Source organism: Thermobia domestica, chromosome 9 (assembly GCF_964235325.1).
Source record: "Thermobia domestica chromosome 9, izTheDome1.hap1.1, whole genome shotgun sequence".
NCBI classification, from domain to species: Eukaryota; Metazoa; Arthropoda; class Insecta; order Zygentoma; family Lepismatidae; genus Thermobia; species Thermobia domestica.
In genome coordinates this window covers 178059864-178080312 of record NC_137462.1, presented here as the reverse complement: position 1 = coordinate 178080312, position 20449 = coordinate 178059864, and the positions used below count along the sequence as shown (strand labels likewise).

At 37.3% G+C, this 20449-nt stretch overlaps 1 protein-coding gene across 9 annotated transcripts in view; it reads left to right on the top strand.

Moving 5' to 3' along the window:
- Positions 1 to 20449, top strand: part of Klc (kinesin light chain) — a 244533-nt gene that overhangs the window by 120889 nt on the left and 103195 nt on the right. The window lies entirely within an intron of this gene.

Genomic DNA, 20449 nt, shown 5'->3' with positions numbered 1-20449 from the left:
TATATATATATATATATATATATATATATATATATAAAGTGCATGTTCAGAATTCGGAGAAAACGTTCGGCCGCGGCGTTCACCTCTGGTGCTTGGGGTTCTTGTTTCGATCCTAGCTCGCGCCAAGTGAGCTTTGTGATAGACAAACATCGTGTGCGTGGGTTTTCGTGAGGTTCTCCCACTTCCTTCATTTCATTCATTTCTTATCAACGTCTCCTTTAGCCTTTTCATTTTCGAAGAGAACGTCTAGATCTCGTCTAAAATTCTTTCAGAATAACTTCTGATACCTGTAAATGACTGACAGTACAGCAAACCGTACTGTAACGCACACACCTCAGTAGCTGACAAACTGTTTTGTCCAGACAAAAATACATGTATTATTATGGGACAAAACCCTCCCTTCTACAGACACAAAAGCAGAATTTTTTTCTTTTTTTGACCCCGACGAACGAAATTAGAAAAATACGGAAGAATGAAATAAAAACACTAAGAAAAATAAAGAGAAACTAAAATGGAATCATGGACATTTATGTTAAAGAACACCTAAACATCGACCTATTTGGTGAACCCACAAAATAATAAGCAATAAGATTTCAAAACCAACAATCTTACCAACTCTTCTGTGCACTGACGGCCAGGGCACAACGATGCATGAATGCAGGAGGGCCGTACTTTGAATGATCCAAAGTGTATATATATATATATATATATATATATATATATATATATATATATATATATATATATATATATGTTCACTCTCTTTTTCTACAACTCCAGTCTCGATTTCAAATTGCCGCACTGTGTATTTCTCATAGTCTGTACGACACAAATCTTGCATCCTGGAGACTATATGAATATCGATATTCGTGGGTAGGACTTCTACGCTTGCTGATAGTCACTGCTCACGTGATTGTGGAGGGATTATGCTCCAAGTGATCTAATATTTCTGCTTCGAATTCTGGTGGTCGAACTGTTCGTGGCGTCCTGCGTTGACTGGTGAACTTGTTTATTCTTGCGCTATCAGTTTTCGTAAATAAAGTGTGATTGTGTCATCATCGATATAGTAACGTTTTCGATCCAGTCTTTGTGCCTCCCTCGCGTTCCCTAAAGCAGCACATATGCCAGATGTACAGTGACTCACATTAATATTCGGACACTTGCATTTTGTTAAAAGTAGGAAGGATTATGAAATAAATGAGAGCCGTGTGAGTGAAAAAATTAGGTATTTAGATATTCATATACTTATAGAAAGAAAAGAAGTACAAATACGGAGTCTTGAACAAAAGAAGCAGAAAGAACTTACAAATACTGATGACATTGTGTATTTGCAACGTCACTTTAATATTCGGACACCTAGATGTTCTCTGTGTGTTGTTGCTTGCTCACAAACGTTTCACTAGTACTTAGTGGGAAACCTACGACGTTTCCTGACTTCCTGTAAACGGTTGGACATGCTTCCAACAAGTTTATTGGTAGAATGGGGCGATATGTCATCCCATGCTGCGCGGAGAGCCCTTTTCAAATCGTCTCGTGACGTTACTTGTACCCGTTTGACCTTATGCTGTAGCTCATCCCAGATATGCTCTCTAGGGTTAAGGTCGAGACTCTGCGGTGGTGTTTCAAGCACTTTCGGACAATTATGCAGCAACCATTCGCGCACCACATGCGCTTTATGCTTCGGGTCATTATCCTGGTAAAATTTAAGCATCTCCATAATTCCTAATTTTTCAGCACTTTGGTGGAGATTTTGCCGGAGAATATTCAAATAAACCTCCTTTGTCATAATCCCTTCAACAAACACCAGTTCTCACACTCCCGATGCAAAAATACACCCCATACCATCACACTTCCTCCCCCATGCTTTACGTTAGGTTGAAGATTTGCAGGATCTAACTCTGTATTTGGCTTCTGCCACACAATTACCTTGGCATCGGACTCGTGGAGGTTTAATTTTGATTCGTCCGTGAATAACACGCCATTCCATCAAGTTGCGGGCTTCTCAATATGAACTTTAGCGAACTTAACTCTTTTATCTTTGTTAATTTTACTAATAAAAGGCTTTTTCCTAGCTATTCTCCCATTAAACCCCTCACTTCACAACACTCGCCGCACAGTTTCAGGATGCACCGTCTTCCCCGTTTCTTCATACAGCTCTACTGTTCATTTCAGCGCACTTGTTCTATAATTTGTCTTCACTTTCTGAATTAATTTGCTTTTCTCTCCATCATTCAATTTCACAGGTCGACCGTTTTGAGGCACTGACTCGATTTAAAATCTCTATTAAATCTTTGTACAATGTCAAAATGGTGCTTTTGCAAATATTGAGTAAATCTGCAATTTCCCTGTATGATAGACCTTCCGCATGGTGAAAAATTACTAAATGCCGTTGGTTAAACGTTGTATTTGGTCCCTCCCGCCCCATTTTCCTTCTATGCCTTCTCTCGGTCACACTAATCACTTGTAAACTAAGCAGATACACATGTCCTGTCTCGGGACAACTTAAACTGCAACTGGAACTCTTCCGCTGTCTCGCTTACTATTGATAAACAAACGTCAAAACAACTGTCCGAATATTAAAGTGGCGTCCAAAATACGGTATATTGCAATTACGTGCTCATAAAGTGGACTTAATTTGCATAATTTAATTAACTGATAGCATATTTGCTCGACCAAACCATTGCCTCTTTGCTTGTTGTCCGTTGGTTTCCCATATATTGTTTTTTTCATGTTCAGCAGGCAAATTGTGTGTAATATCTATGGTGTCCGAATATTAATGTGAGTCACTGTATATTACGTAATTCTACTCAAATGAACTCTCTCACTTCTGTGTTTTCAAAACTACAGACAGTAATGTGCTCTGTTACTCCCAACACCAGTACAGCAGTCCGTAACAGGGACAAGCAAGGTGGCGGTCCATTAGGGTGCATCAAACCCCTTCACAATTAAAAAAAAAAAAAATAAAAATAATAATAATAATAATAATCGGGGATTCTTGTTCCTAGTTCAGTTTTGTTCCATTTCGTGCAAAATTTTAGCAAAATTTACGAACGTTTAGGGGTCTACCAGCAGCTCAAACATATAATAGAGGTGTCAAAAAGTATTGAAACAATTGAAATGAGTTTGATAAATAAAAAACTTCTTTTACAAGGATTACATAAATTCTCTCATTTCTAAGAACATATTATAATAAAGTAGTTAAAATATAATATATATTACAAGCGTCAAAGACACAAAGTGTGTTAAAAAATTGAAATGCATATTTGATAAGTGAAAGCATTTATTGAAAGGATTACACAGATTTTCTCATTCTAACAATATATTTTAAAAATTATATCATTTACCAGAACGTAATCTGATCTAATGTAAACAAAGATATTCCACAACTAACGCGTGACATCTAGTTTTATCGTGGTCGTTTGCGCAAACTTGAACTGTCTTTCCTATTCTGTTCAACCACTTACAGAATGTTTTGGAAATGTTCCTCTTGTTTTGCTTAAGAAAGAAAATCCGCAGTCGGCTTGATTCCACGTTCTGCACAGTCGTTGATAATATTCACGGCATTGATATTGAGAAGTGAGTTTTGAAATAATGGATTTTCTGGCCAGCCTGCAACTTCGTCACCGAGGAAGTCATCTTCGAGTTTCAGGGTGTGAAATGTAAACCAGGAGTCTAGTCCAACCAAATCAGTTAGAGATATAGTATTGGTAATTTGTTCAGGAAACAGAGGTTTTCCAAATCCTGTTCCATAACATTAATTTGGATTTGGCAGGGGATTAGCAGGTTTCACAGCTGAGAGTCTAGTGGCAAGAGAACATTTCTGTTCGAAGGGCAGCGCGTTACCGAAAAGACTCAGAGGAACCATATTAAGTACCACAAGTGCCGTTGAAATGCACGTATCGCACTCTCAAAAATTAATGGATTTATGTTTTTGTACAGCAGTAGATTTTGGTAAAGCTTCAAATCGTTCCATGCAGAGTGGATTGATTTAAATCACTTGATTTTTTAAAATAAAAATCGTTGATTTAAATCAAATTCCAAAATAAATTAAGGTGAAAATAAGTAAAATCCCATTTCTGTTCTCTTATTTCGATTATGGAAGAAGATAATCATAATACAATGAGGTGTAAATGTATGTACAGCACAGTATGAAAACAAGTATCATGCAGAGGATGATTGAGGAAAATCCCGTTTTGAACGGGTAAAAGGTGAATCCTGCTTTCTTCTTTTCGTAGAGGGTTTTTAGATCGTTAACTATTCCAACGGGGAAATCACCATGACATTCAAGACGAAAATTCTTTTGTGTCCACGTCTATTTGTTTGTTTCCAGATAATAAGGGCATATTTATAGAGGGGTTCGATCCCCTCTTCGAAACAAAATAAATAAATAAAATAAAATAAAACTTTAGGCGGAATTTATGTACTAATACATATAAGTTCCTCGGGATTGTAATACGGCAAATTTTGGATGCGTTAAAATATCGAATAATGCTTTTGATGAAGTGAATACATCCAAGTATCTAGGATCAATATTAACAGACGAAAACGATATTCACGAAGAAATTAAATGTCAACTAAAAGCAGGGAATTTGTGTTATTATTCAGTTCAAGATTTCTTGTGGTCGCGAATTCTGTCGAGGAATTTGAAAGTTAAAATATATAAAACGATAATCATGCCTGTTGTTCTGTATGGTTGCGAAACATGGTCGCTTACTATCAGGGTTGGCTGGCTTTAACCTTGGTTTAAACTTTTTTTTTTTCAGAAAAAAACTGGTTTAAATCAAAAAACGAAAAATGTTCGTAAAACTGTAACTATTCGTAAAATCTTGGTGAACACACATTTGTGGGTTATCACGTTTCACTCCCGTATATTATTCGTATTATATTCATACCTAAATTCCCCATTCATTACTCAGAGATTATGCTACAAAAGCAACATTTATATACAGATGGTGATCAGAAAAATGGAAACACCTGTAGTTGGCAACACGTCAGATGTATGGGTAGGCAGTGGTGTCGTGGCGCCCACAGCGCCGGACCGCTGGTGGTGGTGTGTTAGGTCGGTCTCCATACTACGTCAGGCGCAGTGGAACAGCAGTGTCCAGTGGCTGCAGCAGACGAAGGTAGTGTAAAATGGGAGACCTCTCAGAGTTTCAAAGAGGGCAAATTGTTGGTGCGCGGTTATGTGGAGTGAGTGTGACGGCAGTGGCTACTGTGTTAGGTATGTCGCGTGGGACAGTGTCGAAGGTGATGACGGCCTACACAACACACGGGAAAACCACATCGGGGAAGCGGAACAGTGGGCGGAAGAAAATCATGAGTGACAGGTCACGCCGGGTATCAAAGCGCATTGTCACGCAGAACCATCGTGCCACTGCGGAGCAAGTGACGGAGGAACCTCACTCCGCACCTCCCCCACCCTGTTTCGACAATCGCAGTCCGCCGCGAATTACAGGACATGAACTTACGGGGTCGTGTTGCACGGGCCAAACCGCTCATCAGGGACCATAACGCTTTCGCACACCGCAAATGGTGCCGCGACCATGCAACTTGGACCGTTGAGGACTGGAAACATGTGATATGGTCGGATGAGTCATCCTTCACCCAATTCCCAACCACGGGCTATGTTTATGTGTGGAGAACGCCCAAAGAAGCTTATGATCTGCAGTATCTCCGCCCAACTGTGAAACATGGCGGCGGCTCGGTGATGCTGTGGGCCGCCATATCATGGTTTTCATTGGGTCCTGTGGTCACACTTAGCGGACGAATCACTGCCAACGATTATGTCGCAATTTAGGAGACCACTTGCATCCTATGGTCCGGATGTTGTTCCCGGACAATGACGCCATCTTCCAGGATGATAATGCACCCATTCACACAGCTGGCGTTGTTGCAGCTTGGTTTGAGGAACATCGGGATGAAGTTCAACACCTCCCCTGGCCCGCCCAATCCCTAGATCTCAACATAATTGAACATCTGTAGTCCGTCTTGGAAACACGACTCCGGCGACGATTTCCACCTGCATCCTCTCTCACAGAACTGGCCGATGCCCTGCACGAGGAATGGTGTAAAATTCCACTTGCTACCATTCACGACCTCCATGCCTCCATCCCACGTCGCATCAAGGCTGTTCTGAAGGCGAAAGGTGGCCCGACACCACATTAATCTGGTAAGTTGCAATTTCGTTCAGGTGTTTCCATTTTTCTGATCACAATCTGTATATATATATAATATGTTTATTAATGTTTCTTTTGGGAGTTTTTTAATAGTTTGTTGTTATTGTTATGCAATTGCAATCAAAGGAAAATTATAAACATTGTTTCGTTTTAATAATGTTTACTGTTGATAAAATATATCGAAATACCGTACTTTGGTATATCGAAATATCGAAATAACTTGGACTAAATTAGTTCTTTTGTACTCTGCAGTACTTGTCCATACGCAATTCTTTATAATGGTTTCACTTGTACAGTTGTTTATCTTTTTGTCTTTCTGAAATGACTCTTGACAATTATATTAAGAAGTATGTAAAGATCAGTACAACGTATTTTTATCAGGAGTCCTTCGTGAGTGGGTCGGCAGATGTATAGCATTTGTGTCCATTTAGTCCCTGTTTCGAGTTCAAATGGAGGACAATTTCTCTCGGATGTAAGCCGAGAAGCAGTTTGAATTCCACTTTAAGCTTATGTGACTCCTTCCAGCATTACCCGGCTGTTGCATAGTAACACCAAGGCGAAATATACCTATTTCTGTCCATATGTGATATAAATACATAGAGCAAGTTATTTAAACAAACAAAAAAAACTGGTTTAAACCAAAAAAAACCGGGGTTTTCTTTTTTTTTTTTTTCAATAAAAACCATAGTTTTTGCCAACCCTGCTTACTATGAGGGAAGAGCATACTCTGAAAGTATTTGAGAATAAGATCCTAAGACGAATATTCGGACCCAAGAGGAACAGGAATGGAGAATTGCAGAAACCTATAACGAGGAACTAAATAAATTATACCGTTTACCAAACATTGTGGGCAGGTCATGTAGCTAGGATGGAAGAAAGTAGAAACGCTGTCAAAGTCTTGACTGGAAGACCAATCGGAAAACTACAATTATGAAGACCTTGGCGCAGATGGGAGGACAATATTAAGATGAATCTCGCAGAAATAGAAATACAAAGTAGAAACTGGATCCAGTTGGCTAAAGATAGATAGAAGTCAGTGGAGCTTTTGTGAACGCGGGTTCCATAGGCCATAGAGTTAGTTAATTTTAGGCGAAATTTATGTACGTTATATGTATTTCGTGCAGCTAGCTAGTTCCTATTTTTAAAAAATATGCCCCTGCCAAATATCAGTAACTTTCTTGAAAAGGAAAGTGTCATATTGATAAACCGTTAACGAACTGCAGTAGGTTAACGATTGGGGATTAATTCAAAATTAAATCCCAATACTTTCACTTAATTGGCATAATTAACATTTAATACTAATTCGTAATGTTTTTTCTTCAGTTCGCGACTTGTATTATACGAGAAGATAGATTTGATTTAAATAAAAAAATCGATTTAAATAAAAAGAAATCAACAAAAATGATTTTTTTAAATCATGTTTTTTTTTCACCCTGGTTCCATGGAGCTTCAACTGCAGAGTTGCATGTTGTTCACCAAACACTGTACACATGGGTAACAAATATTACAAAATCTCTAAGCTTTGTAAACTGTCGTTGAAAAATGATGGCATCGTGAGGTAATGTCTGAATGTGTTTCCCCAATAAACACATTTTAATGGCATAGACCAATTTAGCCATCCATCTCGCTCTGTAAACAGCACTCGGTCGTTTGAATTTAACTGGGGTCTCAGGTATTTCTCCGTCGAGGAATGTGGTCCAGAGTTCAATGAACTCGAGGTAATTATTTCTCAGAACTGTGTTTTGCACTGGAATGTTTTCATTTTGTTTTAAATTATATTGGGAAATTTAAATATATATATATATATTGTAAAATTTTAAGCACAATTTATTCACTGATATGACGTAATTCGCCATTGTGCTCACGAAATTTTGTGAAAAGGGGGAATATCAGGTGACAGTGATTTCAATATTCAAGTCTTTAAACACTTGTCCAACTATAATTTCACCTATATGATGGCGACAAGGTGACCACAGAAGAGCTCGATTCAGCTTTTCCTGTAACATCACACAAGCAGCAGTAACATGGTCGGTGTTTGATGCCGTAGTGTCAGATGTCATGTTTACTATGTTATTTTCACAGTGCCATGATTTGAACAGATTCACTAAAAGTTCGGCAATACTGACCCCACTATTCATACCAACCACAGGTTTGTAAACAGGTGTGTCCAGTAGCTTTAATTCATTCTTGTTCCGCACGACGACTGTAAGACGTTCCTCTGTCACGTACTTATTGGGCAAAGATGACATTAACTTTGAATCCCAATGTACAACGGGAAGCCCTGGAGGAGTCCAGTTTTCCATTAAAGATCCTGATATCTGTTGACTAACCTTTCTTCGGGTCCTATCTGCACTGGAATACGACGTAGTGACCTCTGATATATCTCCACCCGCTTCCTTAATCAACGCTTTCGTATAAATAGCCTGTTGTGCAGGCGTCATTTGCAAGGGAGTTGCTAAAGCTACAATGTTTGGTCGTTGGATAATATCATGTGGGACAAAAATACAAGTTCCAGTACGCACTGAACAATGATTATTGGAGCGTACTGCTGAATTGCTGATACTACAGTATAGTCTTGTTCACTTTTGGTTGGTTCCTCCTCCTCCTCGTTGTCATTTTCCATCTCAGGCAGATCGGTTTCAACAGATATAGCGGATGCAGCCATCTCTTCATGAGCCTTTTTCCTCCTCTTCTCTTGTGCCTCCTCACGATCTTTCGACGTCTGCCAGCATTCTGTCGTATGATCTGAATTAGAGATGGCCACATTTTCCGAAAATTGAAAACGGAAGACGGAAAATTTTCCGGAAAAGCTATATTATCTATATTAAATAAATTATATTATAAAATTGGAAGTGATTATGTTTGTGACTCCTAATATCTTGAACCACCCGACCAATCTCGATCAAATTTTTAACTTAGATTAGGTTCAAGCCTGAAATGTTATTTGTCAGTTCACTTTGACGAAGCAACGTAGGGGAGGAGGAAGAGGGAAAGATATACAAAAATCAATATAAATAAAAATAAAAGTAACTGTTTGTGACAATAACTTTTGAACCACCCAACCGATGTCAATCAAATTTTTAACATGTGTGAGGTTCGGGACTGGAAAGTTTTTTTAGTGTTTCACTTTGATAGTAGAACCTAGGGAAGGAGGAGGGGAGGGGGTATATATATATTAACTCTTGAAACGCCCAACCGATCTCCATCACATTTTTAACATAGATGAGGTTCGGGTCTGAGATGGTTTGTCATATCACTTTGAGGTGCAGGTTAAGGTAGGGGAAGGAGAGAGATATTTAAAATGATCTCAATGACCGATATTAAAGTGGAATCTATGGTTTTGGGGGTCGCTGAGATAAACAGAGACACTTCCGATACTGTTTAAATCCAGGATTTAGATTTAGATTTCTGGGCTCTCTGCATCTAAAGGATGACGTTCCTTGGCGAGCACACTATCCGGGAAAGAGAAGGAAGGAAGCGGCCTGGGACCGGTAAGTTAGTTACCAGCCCTTCATTTTCATGGTGAGAACGAGGAAAACCTCATTCAAAATGGCTGGCCTGAAAAAGCGTTTTACATTTTTTCCAGCGAGTGCCCCCACCGAGAATCGAACTCGGGACCGCTCGCTCCGAATGTGATAGCGATAGCGACATGCTGTTTAAATCCTAATTCAGCCCCATAGCTTGGCGGAGGAGAGGGAAGACATATAAAAATGATCGAAAATGACGAATATTAGTGTCGAATCCATAGATTTCGAGGTCACTGAGTTTAAAACTGACACTTCCGATACCGTTTACTACCAGCCCCGTAACTTGGGGGCGGAGAGATACATAAAAATAATCAAAAATGACCAAATATTAGTGTCAAATCCATAATTTACGGCGTCGTTAAGGTGAACAGTGATACTTCCGATCAGTGTTTCTTTCAGATATGCTTTTTTTGCGGGGGCATTTGCCCCGGAGCTCTGAGTGTGGCCCCGGAGGAGAACAAATTAATACATTTATATTATTATAATAAATAGAATACTACCAGCAGTGACCCCCCCCCGAATTTTAATTGTGCCCCTCGAAAGTTTTCTGAAAGAACGTCTGCTTCCAATCCCGTTTAAACGCACATTCAGTACCTCAACTTGCGAGAGGAGGGAGTTATATAAAAATTATCGGAAATGACCATTATCAATGCAGAACTCATGGTTTTCGAGGTCATTGAGATGAACAGACACACTTCTGATGCCGTTTAAATCCAAATTCAGCCCCTCCACTTTGGGAGGAGGAGGGGAGAGAAATATACTTTGGGAGGAGGAGGGGAGAGAAATGACTGACTAACGAAATATATTTAGAGATGTGGGTCGGGTAAATACCCAGTGGGTAGGTAAATAAAAAATGGGTATTTACCTACCCAAAAAATCGGTATTTTACAAAAATTCAATTATTATGAAATTTTAAGAATAATTAACCATACGGTGAATTTTTTCTGTATTTTATTAAGTACTGAAATTGTTACAAGTATTACACTACGGATATTTTACACCAAAATGCATAACATCCCTTAGTTTTATGGAGATTTTTGCAGTACTTTGTACTGTAGCAGAAGTACAAGACCTGGCAACACCACAGCACTGGTTTGAATATCAAAAAGGAAAGATAATCGTTGCAGTTAGTCTCTGCCTTCAATACTAGTCTTGTACTGTGCTTTGACTGTTCTGCAAGATGGGATTGCATCAGTTTCTGTTGAAACTATATTTTTTTACTGTTATTTCAACAGTGTTTTGAAAGACTAGAAATGTAACATGGGGAAGAAGGGCCATGCATGGCATTCTTTAAAGCCAAAAACAAAAGCGGTGTTTGCAAGTTCTGTAATAAAGAATATAAACATGCGAATCTCAATAAAATGACAAATTATTTGAAAAAGTGTTTTAAGTGCCCGGCTCATGTGAAACGCTTGAAATACTTTTCCGAATACCGTTGCAAGTACATCATCTGCGAAAGAAATAGCTGAATTATAGAAACAGACATCCCTGATGTTTCATTGTCAAAAGAAAGCCCTGCACCTCTGTCGCTGAGTTCATGTGCAATACAACTACTAGCCCTCATTCAAGTAAATCATTGGGTTCTTTGTCACCATTTGTGGACCGTATGGATGCAATCATAAACGTAAGCTGCAAACAGTTTAGTGTATCTTAATTTAGTAAGGTGGATATTAACCCTTATGGTACCAAGGGGGTGTTCGTGGAACCCACAACCAATTGCTTTACCGTCCGAACAAATAAATTCAGCATTGTCAGAAGGAATGTTAAGAACAGATTTCAATTGCATTTCTTTCTCAGTGGCTACTGGTTTACCTTTCAGGACCCTACAAATAGGAATGGGTTCACGAACCTCTCTCCCCGTTGGTAAGGCATGCATTTGAGAATGTCTGAAGCTTCAATGTGAGCTGTCATATATATATATATATATATATATATATATATATATATATATATATATAATATAATGTTACATATACCTAGAGGGCATCGATGTGATAACACCTGGGAAAAGAACAACCATCAACAAGAATACAATTTAATAAAGCCTTTGAATGAAATTGAGACTTGAATGAAAGAAACATTTCATTCAAGAAATATAAGAAAATGTAATTCAAACGGTTCTATACCGACATGGACACCACAACAAAGATTGCATCACATTACACTGAGTATTGTTGTTGATGGTTATTTTCTTCCCAGCTGAGGTGATTTTACCTCGATTGGGCACTATAAGTATACCTGGTAGATAACATTTATTTTATTATATGACAGCTCATATTGAATCTTCAGCTATCATCAAATGAGGTACTTACGGGGAACTAATGGCAACTTCAACCTCATATTCATGCGCAGGATGTTAGATTCATACGAAATACACTAATATCAAGTTTCACTTTGACCCAAAATGGGGATGGGAGTGCCATAGGCCACCAAATGGAGTCTTAGCGATTTTGGTGTCTTTCGAGTGTACTTTTTTATTCATTCATGAGTAAAACTGCAAAATAATAATAAATTGACCCCGTTCAGATGTAGTGCAGGTTTGCAGACAGTTTTGACCATTGCGCACCCGCTGTACAATTGTGGATATTATATGTTATTCTAGAATTAACGCGACATTTAAAACTTTTTTTTTTATTTTTTCTCGAACTTCATAGGTAAAGAGATCAAAATATTGAATCGAATTTTTTGAAAGAGGGAAATTGTGGGGGTTAGCTGATATATTTTTCAGACGAAACCCTCGTGTATACCTATACATACATCCAAGTTTTAACAACATCGATCAAGCCAATCTTGAGAAATAATTCACATCACTTTTCCGATTTTACGTCATTGCTCACGAAAAAATTAGAGTTGAAGCATAAGGGATTAATGTCTCCTGGGGGTACCTACAGGGGGACTCACTTGTCGTCTAAAGTTTATGGGGTCATTTTACTATCTTACCCACCTATGCCCTTTCTTCACCAAGGTGTGAACGACTTTTAAACTTAGATTCGTTTCACCAAGACCTAAAAAATGAAGAAATCATAGTATGGCTTCAAGCTTTAGATTAGGTGGTTAGGTTGTATACATAGAAATCATATATAAACCCTATTTGTTTAACCTTTGGGTGATAATCTCAGTTTTAAATGTAAAGTCTGCGATGATTCGAATTGTATGATGATTCCGACTCTGATCTTAGGATTGATTCTGAGTAGGACGGTAAAATTTGTGCTCGTTTTATAGTGCTCCAAATATGGTAGAGGTTAATTGCTGCTCTATACTGAATAAGTATAAATATTACCTCCATTGAGTTACTATACAGCTTAACATTGTTCATCACATTAATATTTTAAATATGCTATTCCAATAAAATACTTTCACAAAGCATTAGTGTTAGTGTTAAACCCCATTTCGTAAACACTATAAAAATAAGGAATTCGTTATTTAAGTATTTTACGAACTGTTATTCCTCATTTTATGGATAATTATCTCTCAACGGCATATTTAATAAATAATTTGATCAACCAATTTATTAAATTTAGTTACTTTGATTATTCTGCAACTTTCGTAATCATACAATTACGTCTACAGAATGGCAAATGGGTAAATGTGTAATTTGTTTAGTTTCTAAGTATTTTCTAGGTTATTACTTACTAAAGCCAAGTTTCTTTACTTTGATATAACTATATCAACAATTTAGTTGTTACAGTGTAATTTCTTAAACAGATTAAATTTATTAGTTCAGTAAACCAGGAGTAAAAGATAAGAAACTTATTGGTATAATTCTTTGCATAATTGACAATTCAGTACATCTCATTATCTATACATAAAATACCAAAAATAACATTATTTTGCATGAAGAAAGCAACCAGCTGTATCTGGAATATCAGTTCAGTTTTCTTAATTATCAAAAAAAAAAAAAAAAATCATCTGTACTAGTCAATTTTTTAAGGTAATGTTAAAAATATATATGTATAATAAAATTGTTGCAAACTTTACATCCTCAAAATAGGAAAGTAATTATTAATAATTCATTTTCCGCCATTAATATATTTGCGCAAACCAAAAGAAAACGTGTTTATTTATTTTAGTAATAGAGATCCTGCTGTTACTTAAATACGGTAGTTTAGTTAGTGTGTTCATCGGTTATTTGAAAAAAGAACTGGAGAAGGTGTTGGAAGATAAAAGAAGATGCACCAGATTGAGAAAAATGGAGAAAGCAGTTATATCAGACGCGAACCTAAGGAAGAACCTAAATTCCGTGTCATTAATACCAGGAGCTGCTGGTAGGCAGAATACTTAATAATAGTGATTGGTTTGGTGACAACTGACTTTACTTTTGTTAGTCATCGTTATGTTCTATCATAAATTTTATATTTTCGTGTTGGTTTGGTCCACTATCGAATTCTACCGCGTAGCTGATTGGACGTCCCAGGGGCACACTAAGGTAAAAGTTCATGGGGTAGAATGGACAATTATTTTCCGCGAAGGGTAATAGAAGGAAATCTAGTATAAGTAGAAAGAAAAATGATGGTGAGTAGATAGGAAATCCGTATTCTGTTACTTAATAAATATCAAATTCATTCTTTAATTACTAGAAAAAATGATTAGTTAAGTGGTTATTTAGTATTGCTGTTGCAGGTGATACAAATTACCATATATTTTTCGTTCACAACGATAAAATCCATGTATGGTTAATTGAAACATAAAATACCCACTAAAATACCCATTTTGGGTAAATACCCGGGTATTTACCCGTTGAAATAAATACCCAGGTATTTTACATCCCTAAATATATTATTATTTTTTAAATTTAACCCAACGAAGTGGGTAATTGAGGCTAGTAATCCATATTCACAAGTGACACTTCAAATAACTTGAAATTTGATGCTGTTATTTTGTATTTTTAATATAGGTCAAAAGTACTTATATAAATTGAGTTTACACAAAAGACATTGAGAGTTGAGTCGTTTTCAGTTTTCACTCAAATTATTCTAAAATATTGAGGTTTGAATATAATAATTACTATTTTAATTTTTTTCTCTTTTTTGGTCAATATTGCTAAACATATCACCATCATAGCTATTCTGCCATTATTGGCAGGTTACTTGCTGCAACTGAGAAGCTTGGGTGTACGGTGGTCCTCAGCTAGTCTCTTTGTCTTGACGTAGCAATTTTCTGTTTTAATACCTTCCTTCAACTACAGTCTCCTTCGCTCCCTCCCTCTCTTTCTTTCCACCATACCCTCTAGCACGTTCCCCATAATACAGTTCCTCCTCAGCCAGTATCCCAACCAGTTCCTCTTCCTCCTCTTAATTACATCTAAAATTCTTCTTTCTTCTCCTGCTGCTAATATTTCTAACACCTTCTCATTCGTTTTCCGTTCAGCACATCTAATTCTCTCCTTTTTCTCCATGCCCACGTTTCGAAAACCTACAATTTTTCATCGCTTTTGCGTAATGTCCATGTTTCTCCCCCACAGAGTACATTTTGGAATCAGTAAAACAACATATCAACATTTAATTGGAAGTTTGTTTAATACAAAGATTAGCTCATCGTGGTTGAAAAGAAAAATCTGACGCCTTTAGAGTATACAAATAATTTTGTAATTCTTCGTATTTCAATAATCTGTGCCGTCTTGATTTTCTTTCTTGCGTTTCAGTGATAGCCATCCAAGTTTGGTAACAAGTGGAGTGTTGAATCTGTTAAAAAGTATAAACAGATTACGAGACGTTGTGATTTATCTATAAGTAGTGAAGCGTGGACACTAGGGTGTCCCTTCTTTTGGGTAATTTCGTGTTGCGATACGCACACCCCCCAAATGTATTCTATATGACCACAAACCGCATTAATGAAATAGCAGCTCTACGAGAAGGTTAACCCGTGCCGACTTGACGACAAAGTCATGAAATTGCGTTTCCACATTATAATGTAATTTAAAATTTCCAACCGTGATAACGGAGAAACTAAAAGAGACAGAAAAACGAAACTTTGCACAAATCAACTAGAGAAAGAGCGACATCTGCTCGTGTATTGATAAACAGCACCGGATGAACAGTGTTGCCAACCCAAGAAAAATTGTTTTTTTTTAATGGAATGACCTAAATTGAATATCATCATTGGAAGCAGCAATGAAAATAAAGATAAAAGAGATTGTAAAGGCAGATCAGTGTTGCAAACTTTTCGAGTAATAACGTGTATAGTGCGTCCAGTAAGAAAACGTCTGACAGCTCGCAGTGACATTGCCACTACTCGCGTGTCAAGGTTTTTTTCGGTGCAACTCTAGTTGCAATTTAATTAATGGTATAAGACAGAATGATCCTGGTTGGTAACACTGGTATCAAAGTAGGGGCTGCAATGTCCCACCGCATGTGGTAAGAAACGTCAGAGACCATCTCTTGTTGGCCGTGCTTTAGTATGTGTTGGCTCACACGGAGAGTGAGGTACTAACGTTTTTTACACGTTTAATCAGATATTGACAAGAATTGTTTGCATTGCGGAAGTCTAGAAGCATCCGCTGAACAGTGTTGCCATCAACAGAAGAAAAAGATTGAGTTTGGAGGAGATACAATAACTCGGAAAAGGTCACTAGTGCTGTATGCTTTAAAACCTATAATGCAAGCATGAGGAGTAGAACCGTGGTTACGTGAGATCGATGACTGACCGAGATGTGCGATATCTTGTGAAAGTGACAAGTAAGGTTTGTGAAAGTTGGCATGTCACGATTCGTATAGATTTAATATATCAAGTGTTAGGTGAGAAAAGAGCTGAAGCTTTACTAGAAATGCATTCTCTTTCTGGATGTGACACTACTGGTTCCTTCAGTTATAAATCAAAAACCAGTTTTTGGAAGAGCTTTAAATGCTGGCAACAAAATTCTCAAAGCTCTTGCCTCATTAGGTCAAACAGATGTTATCAAGGATGAAACATACAATGCACTTGAAGAATAGATATGTTCAGTGTACATGTCAAAACTAAACAACGTGGTGGTTGTGTACCTAAAAGCAAATTCAGGGATCAAATATACCTCCAACCTTCACTCGGCTATAAGAAAAGCTCATTATCAAGCGATGATATAGCGAAGACATTCTACAACCTAATATTCCACTCCCAACTTCTGATTTTGGCTGGATGGTAAAGGAAAATGAATACCTACCTGTCATATGTGACATGCCTTGTGCTCTTCTGTTCCCGTGTCTGGTATCTTGCAAGTGTATGCAAAATGATGTACCATGTACTGAGATGTACTCATGCTCGGTTGAGACTGATAAATGTAAGACTGTTGCAAACCTAGATGAAGTGGATTATGATGACAGTGACATCGAAGACTCTATGCTGTTCTGAAGTTGAACTTTTCATTCAGTTTCAAGTTCGACAATTTTTAACATCTAACTACATAATATATAGTAATTATATACCGATAATAATGGTAATTTTGTAGTAACATATGCACTATTTAGTAACAAGTTTCCCTTGCCCTATCTTGAGTCTATAAAGCTTATTTGTTCTATTTCTGTACTAATAGATTTTCAAAATGTTTACTGCAGGTTATAGTTTTGTATAGTTCTATAATCGTTTTATTTTATTTTGGATACAATTAAAACAGATAGTAGAAAAATTGTAGCAAACAAAAGAATAGAACTGCTAAAACTTTTCGTTTAAAAAATGATAATCGAAAACGGATGAAAAATAAACGAAACAGAGATGGATTTAAATTTCGTCCGTCAGCCATCTTGAAATGGCCACCATGTTTGCCAGTGGAGAGTCCAAGACCTTCACCATCACATCTCGTACATCTTAAGTATCCAATAAAACTGATTTCTTCATATTCGCAGTTAGTTTAATCTCATCCCAAACTTCTCTTGCATCAATATTGAAAAAGGTACAAAAAATGACCAAAAACACGAATTTTTCATTTTGGGTAAAAACTAAAGTAGATAGCAGAAATTTTGTACTAAGCAAAAGTATAGAACCACTAAAGACATTTCGTTTACAAGAAAGATGATCGAAATCGGATGAAAAATAACCGAGATAGAGACAAATAAAAATGTTATTCTTCCGCCATGTTGGAACGGTCGCCATATTTGCTAGTCGCGGGTCCCAGATGTCGACCATCGCTTTTCTTATTCTACAATGCATAAGGAAAAAATAAGACCACTCCCAATATTTAATCATGAAATTGCACACGGGAGGTAATTACGAAAAGCACTAGGAATTAATGTGGTTCGGATGGCCCGGTAAGCTGTACGTCCATGTCTCATAAAGCCCCGCTGTTGAGAGACGGTAAACTCGAATCCATCCATCCAACTATAGATCTACTAGTCGGGTCACGAAACCAAATGTTGAATTCAGAATCATCCTTACATTTTACGTTGATTCGCAGCTAACAGAAATGTTAGGAGCAAGCATAATAAAGTTTAGTTGTGGCAAATTGTAGCTTTTGGATCATTAACGTGAACTCATTCATATACAGAAAACTAAGAATTATGGACGTCACGATTAGCTTTAATTTACACTGACAAAAGAAATTTAATGTGTGGTTCTACCCTTCGTCTTCCTGGTGTGTCTCTTTGTTTATATACTAGTTCGAAGCTTCAGAAGAATAGTGGCGCATCCTAGAGGAGTTTAGAGGTTTTAACCTTCCTTGAGTAATATATTATGCAGAAATAAATATTTACAATATTGAGCTACATATGCACGCACCTGAAATTATAAGAACTTGAGACCTTGAACCCTCTCCCCTTGACCAACTTCTGCGCACGCCACTGCAGAAGAGAGAAAATGGCTTCTCGTCTTGGTATCATAAGTAGTGCTCTCAAACGGGTCAGGTCAACTCGGGTAGGGTTGTCGGGTCAGGCTACTCTGGTCGGATCAGTCGGATCAGCTCGGGTCGGGTTATCGGGTTGGGTCAGTCGGGTCAGTCGGTTCAGTTCACTTTGGTCAACTGAGTTTAGGTTGAGCTTAAACTTGGCTGGAGTCGAAAGCTGCTGTTTTTCACTATCTGCCTAATTAAAAATATCAATTTTCAATTAATTTTATAGAAACCATAAATCTATTTTGAACACTTGCAGCTAGTGCTTTTATGGTAAATGCTTATTTTTGTACTTGTGTGTACTTTAATTTTTAAATGTGGAAGATTGATTTTACAAATCGACTGTAATATTAATATCTGCGCCAATATGGAGTCTGGATTTAGAACAAAACTAGAAGTTGTTTAAGCAAGGCCAAAAGAAAGATTGGATATGGACGGCCAAGCCCAAGGAGGGCTACGGTGGCTCAGTGGTAGAGAATTCATCTCTGGTGCATGGTGTCCATGGTTCGATCCCAGCTTGTGCTAAGTAGGCTTTGTGGTGGAGAAACGCCGTGTAATGGGTTTTCTCGGGGTTCTCCTGTTTCCTCCCCCATTTCGTTCATTTCTCATGGTCACCGTATCCCTTAGCCTCGGTGCAGAATCGAGGGACCTTAAGGCGGCAGACTACTAAATATTTTTGAAAAACTAATAATTTTTCTTTTGCCCATTTTTCGTAAGTGGAAAGAGGTAATAAAATGTAACTTACTACAACAATAGATAATGTTATTCTACACCCGAAAATACGAATCGGAAGAATTTTCAGTGTTGCCATCCATAGAAATTACAGTGTGACCAGAATTTGAATTACTCAAAAATCTAGGTAAAGGCAGCGACTAGAAAAATGAACTCAACGGTATTTGATGACTTATCATGCTGTCTACCTTTCTTGTTTACTACTTTTTAAAGAACATTTCTATTTATTTTATAAAACTTACATAAATTATTACAAAATAAATAAGTTATTACAAAATAAGTAGAAACATTTTTTAAGACCTTCCGAGAAGACCCCCTGCCGTCCGAGCAGGTGAGAACACTGACTTTGAAGAAAAATTTCGTCACAGAACTAAAGCAAGAAAAAAAAATTTCTCCCACGTCGGACATTGGTATCAGTTATGAAAAGAAATAACCAAACCTCAAAAGTGTCAAATATTCATTAAGATGCATATACAAATCCCCCGCTTGATCTAGCTAGTGGTTAACATGTAAGACTTCGGTACACGTAGTGTTGAAAAAAAAATCTGTGATTTTTTTTTAAATAAAAAAACCGTTCTTTTTCATGTTTTTTTTTTCAAATGTCTGTTTTTTTTTCTCGCAACTATTATTTATTGATTTATGTAGCAGATTATTGAAATAATCAACAGAACTTGCGTGGAAGCCCTCGTAACTTACAAATCGTTTGTTTCTTTGTATCTACAAGCAAAATTGTGTGATTATTCCTTTCGAACCCAGGTCATTTTTGACGTTTTCCTACATTTTCAGTTTGTGACTTATTGCTCAAAAACCATTAATTCGATTGATATGGTTAAGGCCTTGTTTTTTAGAAAATGGATGTGGCTATTTTTGGTGTAAGTTGCATTGCAGTGTTGTCAATGAGTGGGAAATTATTGAGGAAAATGTAGGGGGTGAAAATTTACAAAAAATTCCCTAACCGAAGTTCAATTTTTTAAAATCTAGCACCACTGCTGCTATATGGGTTCAAGTCACCTAAAAACTTCTTTGGTGTGTTGACAAGGTACAGTGAAATCCTGAAGTCGCTGGCTTCCATTCAAAGAGGGGAAGAAAAAATTCTTTCTCATCATACACATGAAATTTGGACACTTTTTACGCCTCAGAAGCAAAAATCAACAGATATGCCGGGGCTACAGCTTCTCTAATTATCCTATTGAAACTTTTTACGGTGAAACTAAAATCAACTC